General features: G+C 34.2%; 1 protein-coding gene across 2 annotated transcripts in view; it reads left to right on the plus strand.

Annotated features, from left to right (window-relative positions):
- Positions 1-14,608, plus strand: part of LOC145681483 (uncharacterized) — an 814,377-nt gene that overhangs the window by 406,501 nt on the left and 393,268 nt on the right. Inside the window, exon 1 of one of the 2 annotated variants that reach the window (XM_081753132.1) lies at positions 13,038-13,130. The exons of the other annotated variant lie outside the window; for it this stretch is intronic. The gene's annotated coding sequence lies outside the window, so the exon portion shown is untranslated. Of the gene's footprint in view, positions 1-13,037; positions 13,131-14,608 lie in introns of those variants that run through there. 2 annotated transcript variants of the gene reach the window in all.

Consider the following 14,608-nt stretch of genomic DNA (forward strand, 5'->3'; position numbering starts at 1 on the left):
TTGTTTACAACATCAAGAGGATTTCTACTAGTGTGTAACCTAATATGCGATACAACACCTCACCTTAAAGTGATGGTACGCTCCATCGTTGCGGAGGACGGGTTTTACCGTTAAGTACCCAGAGGTGTCTTCATACGCTAAGCTGTTAAACCCCATGAGGCAATAAAGAACTTCATTGCTCACCCTGTGCTAAAGTAGAGTAAGATGATATAATTGTGCTGTGCTACTAAGGAATAAACCATCTTATGCTACAGTAATATATATAAAATTTGATAATGATAAAATATTATACTTATGATAAAATTTTATACTTAATGAGAGTATGAAATCTATTAAAATATTAGTGAATACTATATATAAAAAGTTACTGAACGACCGTTTTTCTCACAGAGAAATAGGTATCTTGAAAATATTTGAAAGATGTATATTATGAATTCCCGCTAACGATGCGTATTTCAATCGAAATGAAATATTCTGGATCCAGCTCGACTCAGGTCCAAAATGTATTCCTTTGTTTTCCTCATTGTCTAACTGCTTCCGTGAGATTTCCTCTTCCTGTCCTTCCTCGTTTGCATCACATTCTGAATTACCTTCTTTAGTTTGTTCATTTCTTCATTGGTATTGTGTGATTTTGTGTAAAAAGTCTACGTTAGATAATCAATTATCTTACAAATATGTCTATATGGCGTTATAACAAGCAGCTTTAGCATGCATTACAATTTGCTTTCTTCATGAAATTGAGGCATATTACTCACGAATCTTTCTCAGAGAAATAGTGACCATTTATGCAACAAAGTATCTCAGATGCATTGACGATAACAGAGGAAACCTATTTTGTATTGACACATTTAGAACTTACATCAGACCTTTAATAATGCTCAAGTCGAAGACCGGATCAGAAGAAGTTTCGAAATTCCTTCTGGTGTTTTTCATACTACGTTTGAACAGATCTGACTGTATATATATTGGCATCGTCATGTTGAACGAGTGTAATTTATATATCTCATAGAATGCATATCAGGTCAGGATCGTCGCGTGGGCGGGGTGACCGAGGCGATTGCCCGGGGCTCCGCGACCAGGGGGCGCCGGGACAACAAACAAAATTCAAGGATTCAGATTATGTTGGTAATTGATTTCTTTTTTTAAAAAAATAACGTTAATTCAGATATTTTAATAGTGATCAGGGCACGACTAAGTAAAATTTATTTATTGATTTATTTCATAAGGACACAACAGACTTAATGCCCAATTATATGTCGTGTACATACTTATCTAACATACACTGTTACACATACACAAATATACATCGCTTAATAATGCAGAAGTCAATTCCTGACAGTTATTTTGAACTTGTTTTCGGACATACCAAATACTTCTACTACGTGAAATCTACTCATTTCGTTGTATGAAACACACATTCTTCGTCCACAGAAGTGACTTATGTAATATGTTAGTTCTTGCTTTTCTACAATACAATATCCCAATGTTTGCTGTTCAGTGTTAGCTATTGGGACACGTAATAATACCTCTGAAACTAATTCTGGACAATCAAGTTTATCATTTATTAATTTATGTAAGAATAACAGATCAAACACCAATCTCCCTTTTTCTATGTCTGAAAATTAAAATTCGTTACTAACTCTTTATAGGGGACATACTTTGGGCAGAAACCGGTTTTCTTGTATGCAAGCTTTTTTTAAAAAATAAACTGTATATTTTCTATTGCATCAGACTATTAAGTGGCATTTGGTGTCCAAACAGACAACAGTATTCTAATTTTGATCTCACATTCGAAACATATAACCTTACAAATGTTGATTCTTTGTACAAATGTTGATTTTTTCTGTCCTATTTTATAAAGTAAACCTAGGTTTCTATATGCACTACTCGTTATTGCGTCAACGTGTTGAGTAAAGGTTAATTTGCTATAAAGTATTACTCCTAGATCTTTGATAGTATTTGGGGTAGACAAGGAATTGCCACTTATTGTATAGGTAAAGTTAATTGGATTTTCTTTCCTCGTGAAAGATACAGATTTACATTTGAACACTTTAAAGACTTATTTGTTCTTATCAAACGGTATTTGAACTCTCTGTAGATCCTGTTGAAGTTTCACGCAATCATCAATTGAATTTACTTTGGAGTATAATTTCAGATCGTCGGCATAAGAAGAACTTGAGAAGTTTTAATACACAGAGGAATATCATTAATAACAAGAAAAAACAACAGAGGACCTAGATTAGATCCTTGAGGGACTCCCGATAGACTATTGAACTTGAAAATTACCGGCAATGTAAAATATCGTCTAGGATTATTCAATTGAAACTCTATCAAGCCCTCTGTGAGAAGGTTTCTTTTTTAATCTTGGAATTTAATATTTGTATCGTTATTTGCATAATCTATGCTATTACTATGTTAATGTGTACGAAGTTCAAAATAAGGATGAATAGCACTCGATTTCAATAATTCAAAACCATGTTTTCATCAACTTTTAAGTTTCAACTACAAAAGACATTCACTTAAAACAAATAACATAATACTAACTTCTTTTATCTTACATTATGATCTTACGTTTCATATTTAAATCTAGAAGTACCAGAATAAACTCTGTTTGTTTTTCGTAACACACTGGGCAGGGGGTGCGCCTAGGGATTCTCGCCCCGGGTGCTTACAACCCACGCGACCGCCCTCCATCACATTACCTGAAATGTTCAGTGGTAGAAGTAGGCAGTCCTGAGCACACACCTATTGGATATGAGGGAAAAGCTCGTATATCAATACACCCTTTGCTCTCATACCTATTCTGTCTATCAATACAAAAATTGGTAGTCATTTTTTATCCCCTATAGTACTTTTCGAGACACTTTTGGATTGTTGCTTTTACCCCGGGCTACTCCAGAGGGGTTCAAAGTTGATGGAAGGGATTTCTGGAGGGAATTTTCCCGACATTCTCCCTATTTTCCCAGTTCATTTACGTTATGGGCCACAGTACATAGTACCTCTGGAAAGCTTGTTTTATGCTAATAAGAATGAACTATAAACCATGACTTTCTAATGAATAGTGTTGATGCAATAGCTATTTCACTGCGAATCTATAATTTTCTTTATACTAAAAGGGTTAATGGGCCCCAGGGACTTACTTCGTTAGGTTAGGTTAGGTTAAGTTAGGCATGAACATATCTTTGTTGTGTTTATAGAATGGATTAGGTTTGATTCGGATGTCCGGATGACACGTACATGTCCGTTCCTTGTTAGTATTGTGTTTATGTAAATGAACATATAAAGGAAATTGTATTTTGTAGTTCGATGACGGTGCATAGTTCTGTTTAGGTCCGGATAGCGAAAACACGGTCTAAATATTTTGACACAATGGCCTAAAGAAATTTGAGCATATAACTTAAAATAATGACTTGTAATTTCGCTAAACTATCAATAATAAAATAAGTATTGAGAGTAATTTTGATGATTCTAGGAATCCGATCTAACTCGCCTTCGGAAGCAGACTTTACATATATTTTTTTCTGCTCCATTCCTTTAGATATCCACAGAAGATGAATTTCTTCCGAAAACTGTTTTCTACTTTTTTTTTTTTGAAAGTTTAATTAATCTTGAAATCAGGGGGTCAGAACTTATGCCCAAATTGGTGTCCCTTCTTGAATCTTTACGTAGCCTTCTCTATATTTTCTAACATGTTTGTTTCGATGAGATGGCCTTTTCGGAAAGCTCTCCAATTTGTAAAATGGATGCTTGAACAATTACCAATCTGTTGATAAGAATTGTATGTACTATTGGTGGCATATATGAGGACGCAATCTCTTATTGAATTTATATTCTTTCTCAACCACATTTCGTTCTCATATGCATTTGTTTTAATTTGTGCACTAACTAGCACACAAGATTGAGTAAGCAAGTAAACTTTTTTCAAAATTTATTTTTACATTGATATACATCATTTCCGTCCTTTTCCACTTTATAATACATAGAGAGAAAGATATATTCTAGTTGTATCGATTTTGGTTTCAATGCGTAATATTGTCCACATTTTAACACTTTACACGAAACCTATTTACGATATTCTGAATTCAAACACACACTTGCTGTACTGTTTACTTGTAACGTTCCATGTAAAATATAATACCAGTTGCGTGACGTTGAATATTTATTAATGCTTTTCGTTTTTCAAAAAATACAGTAAACTTATATGTTTCATTTTCATCTATTATGCGTGTATGTGAGGTTATTAGTGTTATATTAGGTAATATAAGGAAACAAAAGTGACTGTAACTTTTTGTAATCATTGTAATCATTGAAGATATAAAGCAATACCTTATTATGCTAAAAATTTCTTCTTTTAAGAAAATTTCATGATTAGATTATCAAAATTAAAATTTGAAATTGATGTAAGAACCTGATTTCAAGCGAGACGGTCCTAATCTTAAAAATACTATCCCTTACCTAACGTAGGACCTAAATTTGTATCATTCTTTGATATATAAAATAAAATACTTTCTTAAAATTTAATTTATTTGTTTATATTATAAACAAGAGAATGAAATCATCTCTTTTACCGATACCATCTGACTCTCCACATTATCTATATTTTTTTCACACACGCAAAACAGGGACTGAAAGTAACGAACACAATGAATTCAAAATTTTTCGTTTTCTCTAGTTTAACGTCTTCTATTATGTAACGAGGCTAAGAGAGACAATTGTGATGAAATTAATGATAATAGTCGAACGATGAAAGTGAAAGGAAACAGCAGAACCATGAAAAAAACCCATTAAAATGGTGTTTGTGAACTACAATCCCCAGCTGGCGTAAGCTAGCGTCTAACCAGGGACACCATGCACAAAAGATGAATGTTCTGCCACTGAGCCACTACAGACTCCTTAGTCTTAGTGTGAAACAAATGACCAAAATACATAATTTATATTTTATCTGATAAAACTTACTCCATGGCTAGGGATTGGAAGGTTCATTGCCACGCTTGCAGTAGATTGTTTTATGAATAAAATCTAACTAAACAGAAATATTATTAAGACAGGTGAAGTGTTTTTTTTCTATTATTGGGAAACATTTACTCCCCTGTACTGTATATATTTTACTAATTTAACTTACGCTCTAGACATGCTAGTGTGTTCAATACCGACTTTTTCTTTAGTGATTTTAAACATAAACTTTGAATCATTCTCGAATTTGTTCTTTGGTATAAGAAATCTGGAGTTTATTGATGCAGTCTGTAAGACCCATGGTTTAATGTGATCCCACGCTAAGCTTTAGGTTCACGTCTCATATGTCCTCGATACTGAAGGGGACGCTGAAACTCCAAATCAAGAAACCAACCATTATTAGATCCCGTGTCACATCAACCCAGTAATATCCTATTTCATAGTATTATCCTCCCACCAGTTTCTTGGTCAATTAGAAACATCTTTTAGCTGTAGGTTTCCCAACTAGAAATCGACATATTCTGCATCTATTTTCTATGCAAGGTACGTGCCTCACTCACTTTATATTGTATAATAAAAATCTCAGATTTTTAAGTCAAGTATACCCTACTGTAAGTCAGTTTTATGTTTTTTAAAATTAATATTGGGGCACAGTGACTCAGTGGAAGAGTGCTCACCTTGAGTACAAGAGGAACCGCTGGTTCGACTCCAGAATTTGTAGTAGACAACATCATGATCATGGGCTTTATTGAGGCTTTCTTGTTTCTCCTACATCTAATTCTACCAATTACTTCATAATCATTCGTCCCCTTTACCTTACGTTGGCATAATCGTAAAACGTTAGAATAAATATTTATTCCTGTCTGCACAAAGTTTCCCGTAGAAGTAGAGTAAGAAATTATTTTATGTGCCTTACAGTAAGCTGAATAACAATTTTAGGACTAGATGCTATTATTGGATTGATTATTAAATAGTAACAACAAAACGAAAATGAAATTAATAATTTCGAAAATTTTAATAAACAAAAAAGATATTATGTCTAGCACTAGTAAAGTACACAACGTGAGATAGGAATTAACTAATCTATCAAACAAAAGTGAATCGTTATTTAGTGTTGTAGTATAAATACTGGTCTCAGCTCAATTAATAATAACGTTTCAACTAGAAATCTGAAACTTACCCGCTACACCTTTAACTATTTTACCTATCTTTGGATATACACGAACGGTCTATAACAACTCGAGAACATTCTGTAGTTATTGATTAATAAACTGAACGATATTTACATAGAGTTTCCCATAGCTTAGTGTTAGCAGGCATAATTTACCTTAATTAAAAGCTAACTGCCGTGTTACAGTGTACTCGGGGAGCGATCCACCGAAGCAACATTTAAAAGACTGAAACAAAAAGAGAGGAGCCAGCTAGGCCAGAGGCCCCTGGGAGTTCGGATCGATCCCCTCTGAAAGCGGGCGAGCCATTGTGTCACAATCTTCGAAGCGCTCATAAGCCACTGGCTTCGTCCCTTGTGCATGTCAGCGGGGACTCCGTGCTTCTGGCGTGATTGAATTTCTGTCGTCAAGGCAAGAAGTCTTCTTCTGCAAGTGTCAATGTTAGACGGAAATTCTGTCTTGACTTCTATCATAAGTTATATGCGAAATGAAGTTATATTTTTTGCATTGGAGATAGAGATCTATCCATAGAATACAGCTTGCATTCCTACGGTGAGAAATATTTCTTCGTAATTCACACTCGAATGTTGTGCATCCAAAGGTTTGTTTCCTTCAGACAAATGCATTTTATACGTTCCAGTTTATTACCGTTTAGTAGTATGTATGTTGACTTTTCCAATGCTACCTAAATATAAAATGTACATTATCAACGTTTGACGAGAACAATTTTAAAGTTGATATATACGGATCTATAGATCTCTTTCAGCAGAACAAAATATTGACGAGTGCAAATTGTTATGCATGTTTTTTTTTTAACTATTGTTTGTGGAAACTTACAAATGGATGCTGTACGCAAATGCTGTAATTACCCCTCGTGGTGTATTCTAATTGCGCTTTTCATTATGACAATAGTTCTAATAAAATGATAGTATATACTATATTTTATGAGATATAGACGAAACTTATGATTAAACTCTTAAATATTATTTTTTAAACTATCTGTCTTGATTGATTGATTTTATTTTAGCGACAATTTCAGCAGCAAGTCTATATAGGACGTGGACCTAAACCTTAACGTGGGATCCAAAACTCCCACCGAGCATCAGAACTGGGTCTCCCACGCCAAAGGCACGTACGCAAGCCACTTAGCCACGAGGGAGCACTGTATACTATCTAAATATAAGACTTATATTAATTGATATACATAAAACTATGCCATAGAGTTGAACAAAATTTCATGATTGAAAATTCTCATGCGTGGTTTTTGAGAATGTAAAAAAATGCATCAAGATTTCCACAAACTACGAACAAATGTTAATGATAAGCCAAAATAAGTTATGATTTTATAGAATATACTACATATGAAGTGTTCAGAGCACAAGAATCAAATTCAATCACCAAAGTTATGAGAGAAGAGGATATAAAATTTGTAAATGGAACGTTTAAAATAATGGAAAAATTAGCACTGTTTTTATTTTATGAGTTATTAGAATATCTGGTCACGAATCTTTTAAACTCTGGAAGATTAAAGAAGTTCAAAATAACCTAAAGAGGACTTGATTATCTTGGGCTACCCTCTACAAGTGGAGACCTATTTCTTTAAATGTTTAGAAATGACATACTTTAAAGCAGACTCCAAAATCGACATGCCTAAGACACTTATTGAGTATTGTGACAAAAATATAGTAAAGTACTGATAATCAATCTTTTAAAATATTTTATTTCATGTATCCTATAACCTTATCAACAATCTTCCTTGTTCCTGTGAATACTAGGCCTAATACTCATAGACTGCAAAGAATAAGCAATATTTATGTAGTAAATTTGAGAAACAGAAAAAATGTAGTCAAAAATTAACGTCAGTGCATGTAGGAAAAATGAAATAACTTAAATTAGTTGTACAACTTTGTTACACCTTACGACAGTTTACCGGCAATCTGGCACAGACACTCTGTTCCCATATTTAACAAGATATGCACTGAATCCCTTCTCTACGTTACTGTCTTGCAAATAGAGCCTTTCACAAAGCACGTTTGTCGAATCATCGTCCTCTGGTGCATTGAACACTGAACCGTCATCGGGTGATGAGTCATTGTCTGTTGTTCCAAAGTGTAGCTTCTTTCTTGGTCTTGGGATAGCTTTACGTGATGGTTCATTACTGTCGCTAAATTAACTCTTGTCGCCACAAATAATTCGACATGTTACTGCACCCTACGATTACATATGTCATAGCGAAGTTTAGCTAGGTTGGTTTAGAGACCAGTGAACACAGGAATGTCGGTTTACAAGACATACTTATTTTAGTTGCCACATATGTTTTCCCATCAACGAATCGCAATTAAGAAAAACACTAAATGGATTTCAGCTCCACAAAACTTTAAACTGTATATTGTGTAGTGATATTAATAACTCATCTCTCATTAGTCACACTGCTGTGCAGCAACTTTCGCTCAAAGAAAATACATACACAATTCCTGAATGAACCTACTACATGGTAGCAGACGTTTGTAATATCTCCGCAATTGTTCAGCACCTAATAATCAAATGGAACAGTATGTTTGTTTATTCTATCTATGTCAGTTTCAGTACTTTTCCTCTCACACAGACTCCTAATAATGCCGTAGATGATTCTAATAGTGACACACAATCCTAATAGTTTTACACGTACTCCTAATAGTGACACACTATGCTAATAGTGACGCACATACTCCTAATAGTAACGCAATACTCCTAAGAGGAACACATAATACTAACAGTGACTCATAGACTGCTTGCAATGTTAATTGTTGGCGTGTGGGTTAGCGTAAGTTTGGCTCGTGTGTCCACCGGTTAGATTCGTCTTAAGGTTTAAGTTTTAGGTGTTGAATCAACACTGTGGGAGAACTGGAGAGCAACTGAAATAAAATTTTGCGAACTCCAGTCTAAGTAATTAAGAAATAAATGGTGTATACACATCATTTTATTTAAACTTCCATCGGGCATGCCATAGATCTGCTTATTCTGTAACATCAGAGAGCTTTAGATTTTTACTTTGGTTTTATAGAAATGTATAGTTGTTATTTAAATCGAACCCGAGATCTCTTGATCGTTATTAGATTGCACTTTAAGTAGAACATAATTCGTTTAGACATGTTGAACCAAAACCACACAAGAGAAAGTATTATTACGCTATATACAATATTCATCTATCTGCTAGTATCTGCTGTGAACTTTCTCCTGAACACCAAACCAAATACTCTTGAGAATCAACCGTAATTAGCAAATTACCCAAGAGCATAAAGAGATACGGGAATATACAGAAGCATTACCTGTAATACTTTTTAATGCGTATGGACCAAAATAATGTATATTTCTTTCGTGAAATGTTTCACAGCTTGTTTCAAAACAATGAGAGGAACCAAAAAGTTGAACAAATAAATATTAGGTAGTTTAAAAAATATTTAGCCCTTATGCACGAGATGGCGTCAGTGTCCCTAATCTCAGCGTATGTGATTCCCACTGGATCAGGCTTAACCTTTCACAGCTCATCTTGGTAGGTGCGTAAAAAGTTATGAAATTCTTATAATCAGACGTAAAAGGTGTTACGCTGTGAAGATGAGTAAACTTTGTGCAGCACTACTCATCATTTTACAATTTTAATTCGATTAAAGCACAAGAGCTGCGCACACCCTTGAAAAAAATGTACTGTTCATGGCCAAGATACCTTATCAAAAGTAACAGCTAAAATAAGATTCAATGGCCGTCATTCTGGAATTTTCGATATTCAAGATGCTTCTTGCCGTGAGCGATCAATCACAGCAAAAGTAGATAATGTTCTGCTAACCGTCGAGCAAGATTAGAATGTAAGTAGTCATGATATTGTCAATAACATTACATTCATAATCAAACAATGTCAAATCATTTGTGGAAAGCTGGTTAAGTACATAAAAAAGCTCGGCGTTTGATTGCTACATAATCTGACTCAAAATCATTTACTCGATCGAGTTTCTATCTGCGAATTTCTACTGAAACGTAACGAACTCCAGACATTTCTGAAGCGGCTTATCACGAGTAATGAAAAGCGAATAGCCTATGAGAACAGTGTGTGAAAAAGATCGTGTTTTAAAGTAAGGAAAAGTTGTATTTTATGAACTTTACACCCGCAAAATTCCATTACACACCATTACTACTACAAAATTGAATATAAAAAAGAATCAGATCTTCCAAGATAACTTTATCTAGCCCTCGTCACTCGTTGCATCCACTGTACAAAGCCTTGGATTTGATTCCCGGTGGGACAGCCATGCACTTTAAGCGTATTACGGTGGTTTGGATTTAATCTTAAATTGTAGATCAGTGTCTCATATAGCCTCGGAACTTAAAAAGAGATGATAAGCCACAATCAACCAACGAATCAATGACCCATTCAGTATGTTGGTAAGTGATAATCTTTTACTGTACCAAACAAAATGTTGTAACGGTTGTTCTGCATGTTCAGATGTTTCTAGTACAAGGCTTTTAATCAGAAAATTTAAAATAACTATAACTTTTTTAATTCACGCGATAACCAAAATTTGCGTCTGAAATAGGGTTGTATCTTGCGTGACTATGTACTAATAACAGTAATAAAATACTCGGGAAAATAAGTATTACAGATGGTTCCCGTTCTGAGCTCTTGTATATGTAGTTGAGGCATGCACGGGCCGGAATTTTTAGCCCGGGCGCGGCCCGGCCCTTAAATTTTTAATGTGAGGCCTGACTCGAGTCCGAAATATGCTTTATCCTTTAGGCCCGAGATGGTGAGATAATCAAATGAGCCCGAAATAAGCTCGAATCAGAGAAACTTATTAATTAACGCAAAATTGTATTTTATTTACAACAATTAGAGGTTTAATTTTGAACTTTAAAAGCTTACGTGATTTAGAGCCAATAACGAAATAAAGGTTATCATTTACACTTCGAACTATATGATTTCTCTAAAGAAAATGGACATTTATATAAAAACGTCTCCTTTAGCCTCGATGCAAATAAATTCTCATGAAATGCCCAACTTGAAATAAATATTCCAAATATTAAAATCAAAATGTCAATGTGTGCAAATTCTTATGCAAATGGATGTGTACTGAACTAACTCAGATAGTCCTCAAAGCAGTCATTGTCTATTGTTGTGAAGAACAAGAATGGAGTCCACACTCTGGCTGCTCAAACTTTCACTCACCGATAAGCTAAGCACGTTTATTTCTGTTGCTTTTAGTTTTTCTTTCCACTACACAAGTTAACTTTACATTTAATTGCACAATGATAATCAGATTTTTAGTGTGGGCGTCTCAAGTTACAAATTTATATGTGCTTTAAAAGTTCTCCAGAAAGAATGGTCCGATAAATATCGTTGTACAGTATATGTACAAAGTAGGGCCTGAAAAGGCTCGAGAAATATTGTTGTATATTTAAAAATTCACGGTTCGAATGTGTGATCTGCTGCTTAACACTATGCTTACGAAATTTAAATCTCCCATTCAATGGAAAATACCAGATTCTTTCATGACTTGTCAGTCACGGTGCGCAAAGATGGCGTGGGTCAATAAAAACTTGACCTATGACCCACTGATTCACCACCCACCGTGACCAATTAGACCCATCATGACCCACTCTGATCACCACTTACCAAAACTCATAATCAGCAATTCTGACCCATAATCCACGCCCTCGTTTTCACTGACTAAAGAGTTTACATTTATAATGAAACAAGGCTGTGAAATTATCACTAATCGGAGTTCGAATTTCTACGCTCAATCGCTCTATTACAATACCGATGGATCTGACTTTTACGATATAAAATGACAAAGTGTTTGTTATGGTCCATATTACGATGAATTTCAATTTAATTATCATGTATAATTATTTCCTTGTTGAATTACAGATACTTTTCAATGGAAAATAGGATGAAATTTGAAAGTCTGAAATAAAGGTAATGTATGCCAATGTAAAAAAAAAAAAAAAAAAAAGTATAAAATTCTACTCGAAGTCTCGAAAACCCAAAAGGCAAGTAGTAATTCCTATTGCTACTATTGCGGTTACAAATATGAATGCCCATAAGTGGCTGAAGTTCTTTTTTACTTAGATATACTTATCTCGGGTAAGTAGATAAAAATACAGTAAATAAAAAAAGTAAGGAAAATGGAGGCCTTGAAAGTAAAACGTAGACGAATTCACCAGTGTTCAGAAGATGCTGTGTACAATGCACTGAGCAAAGTGAGTCGTAATGGAGCAGAGTGAGTAGTAATAGGTCAGAGTGGGTCGGGGTGAGTAGTGTGTCGCTGTGGGTCACGTCCTATTGACTCACGACCCAGTGACCCATTCACAAATGACCCACTTGACTCACGATCCACTGACCCACTCCATCACTGGCTGTGCGCATTAGTTTTAGGTTTTAACTTCACTGTTTAATATTTTCTAATGACACAAAATATAAATGTTAAAAAAATACTGTCAAGGACATATTGAAACACTATTTTTATTATTTTCAATTTAAGAGTGTGTCGATATATTAATTTGAAGGGCAAAGGAATAATATCAACTTGGACATAGGGCTTAAGTGGGCTTGGGTTTGTATTCAAGGCAAATACGCCTATCGGAGATTGAGCCTAGTTTTTATTATTATTATTATTATTATTATTATTATTATTATTATTATTATTATTATTATTATTATTATTATTATTATTATTATTATTATTATTATTATTATTATTATTATTATTATTATTATTAAAGTAGAATGGCAATCAAAGACTTGCGTTACATTTATAAAGCAAATACATGGTTACTAACAATTCTTATATGCATTTTTAATTATTAGCACTGTAAATGAGTATTATGTATTTCCATTGTTGGTATCTTTTGTGTTTATGAGTATCACGAAAACAATATGTGTGTATTTTGTGAAACGAATACATCTATGATAATATAAAGCTCGTTGATTTATGCCTTGATTCACGTTAACACAAGCCATATTAGCTGAGAACTCAAGTAAGTGTAAATATCTATTTTTCCTGTTTCTAAATTCATTGAAAAATGTAGAATGGAAAATATATAAAGATGAAAAATACAAAATAATGAGAGAATGTGGGCATTTGCACTTTATTGCATTGAACAAATATCCGTTTCTTTTGTGTTTGTTTAGGCAATAGTATTCTAGTGCAGTGATTCTCAATGTGAGCGTTAACGTCCCCCAGGGAGCACTCCCCTTTCCAAGAGGAGCGCTGGAAATAAAAAGGAGTGATTGGGAACCATCGACTACTTAGGGGACGTTTGATAGAAGAGAAAAGATGGGTAATGTAAGACAAATTACAGGAATAAAAATTTCCTCTTACATATTATAAGTAGTCGTCAAGGTTTATTTTAAGAATTACAGTCTTTTTCTGCTTTTAACTAGTAAGACTGCTTCACCCAAGTCTTACGTTCAGTCTTATGCGTGTGTAGATTGAGTTAAGGGTCTTCACTACAGCGAAATTAAACTACCGCTAATTTTAGAGTTTTTCTGTAATATCTTCAAAAGAAATAAAAATATTCGAAAAGTAGAAACGTAGTGAACTAGACGATACGATTTTGCATGTGATACCGTTATCACAACTAATCTATCTGCTTTCGAATTGCAACTGTAGATAGATTTAGCGTTTTTTTTTTTTTTTTTTTTTTGCGGGTTCTGTAAATAGCGGCATACCAAAAGCAGATAGGTGTATTGTGGTAAAGGTATCATGCAAAATCGTATTGTCTAGTTCACTACGTTTCTGCTTTTCGAATATTTTTATTTGTTTTGAAGATTGAGCTGAAGAATGGTATGAATGAATATGTATAGATTCCGAGAAAATTGAGAGAAAACGATTATTATTATTATTATTATTATTATTATTATTATTATTATTACTATTATTATTATTATTATTATTATTATTGCAAAAGTAATAACTGCAAAGGTAATAACGACAATAAATAAGCCACTTATTAACGTGAAACTGATACTGATATATATACTAATGAAACTACTAATGAAGCCTTTCATTAATAATGGAAGCAACTGGGACTATAGTGATCTCTCTGGATCAGAACCGTAGATTGTGATCTCTTGAGAATGAGAATCCGAGGCAAGACCTCTTCAATTACTTCTTACCGCAATTTTCAATTGTGTATGCGTAATATGGGGAGGATTTATTGATAAAATGAGCAGGTTTCTCTCGTTAGTAATTAAATTATTATCCATGAGCAGAGACATAAATAAGGACCCCGCAGACTTGGCATTGCGGGGGGCCAAGCTTTCAGGGGGCCCCCAAATCGTGGAGTGGAACGTAGAGAAGGGGCCTTATTCCACGCTCTCTGCGGGAGGGCCCCCAGGTCTTTAGTTACGTCACTGTCCATGAGAAATTAAGACCAAAATAAAGTACTAAATAGTTAACGCACAAAACATTTTAGCCGTGAGAAAACAGTACAGAATTCATGAAAGCATTAAA

This window comes from Thermobia domestica, chromosome 3 (genome assembly GCF_964235325.1).
Source record: "Thermobia domestica chromosome 3, izTheDome1.hap1.1, whole genome shotgun sequence".
NCBI lineage: Eukaryota > Metazoa > Arthropoda > Insecta > Zygentoma > Lepismatidae > Thermobia > Thermobia domestica.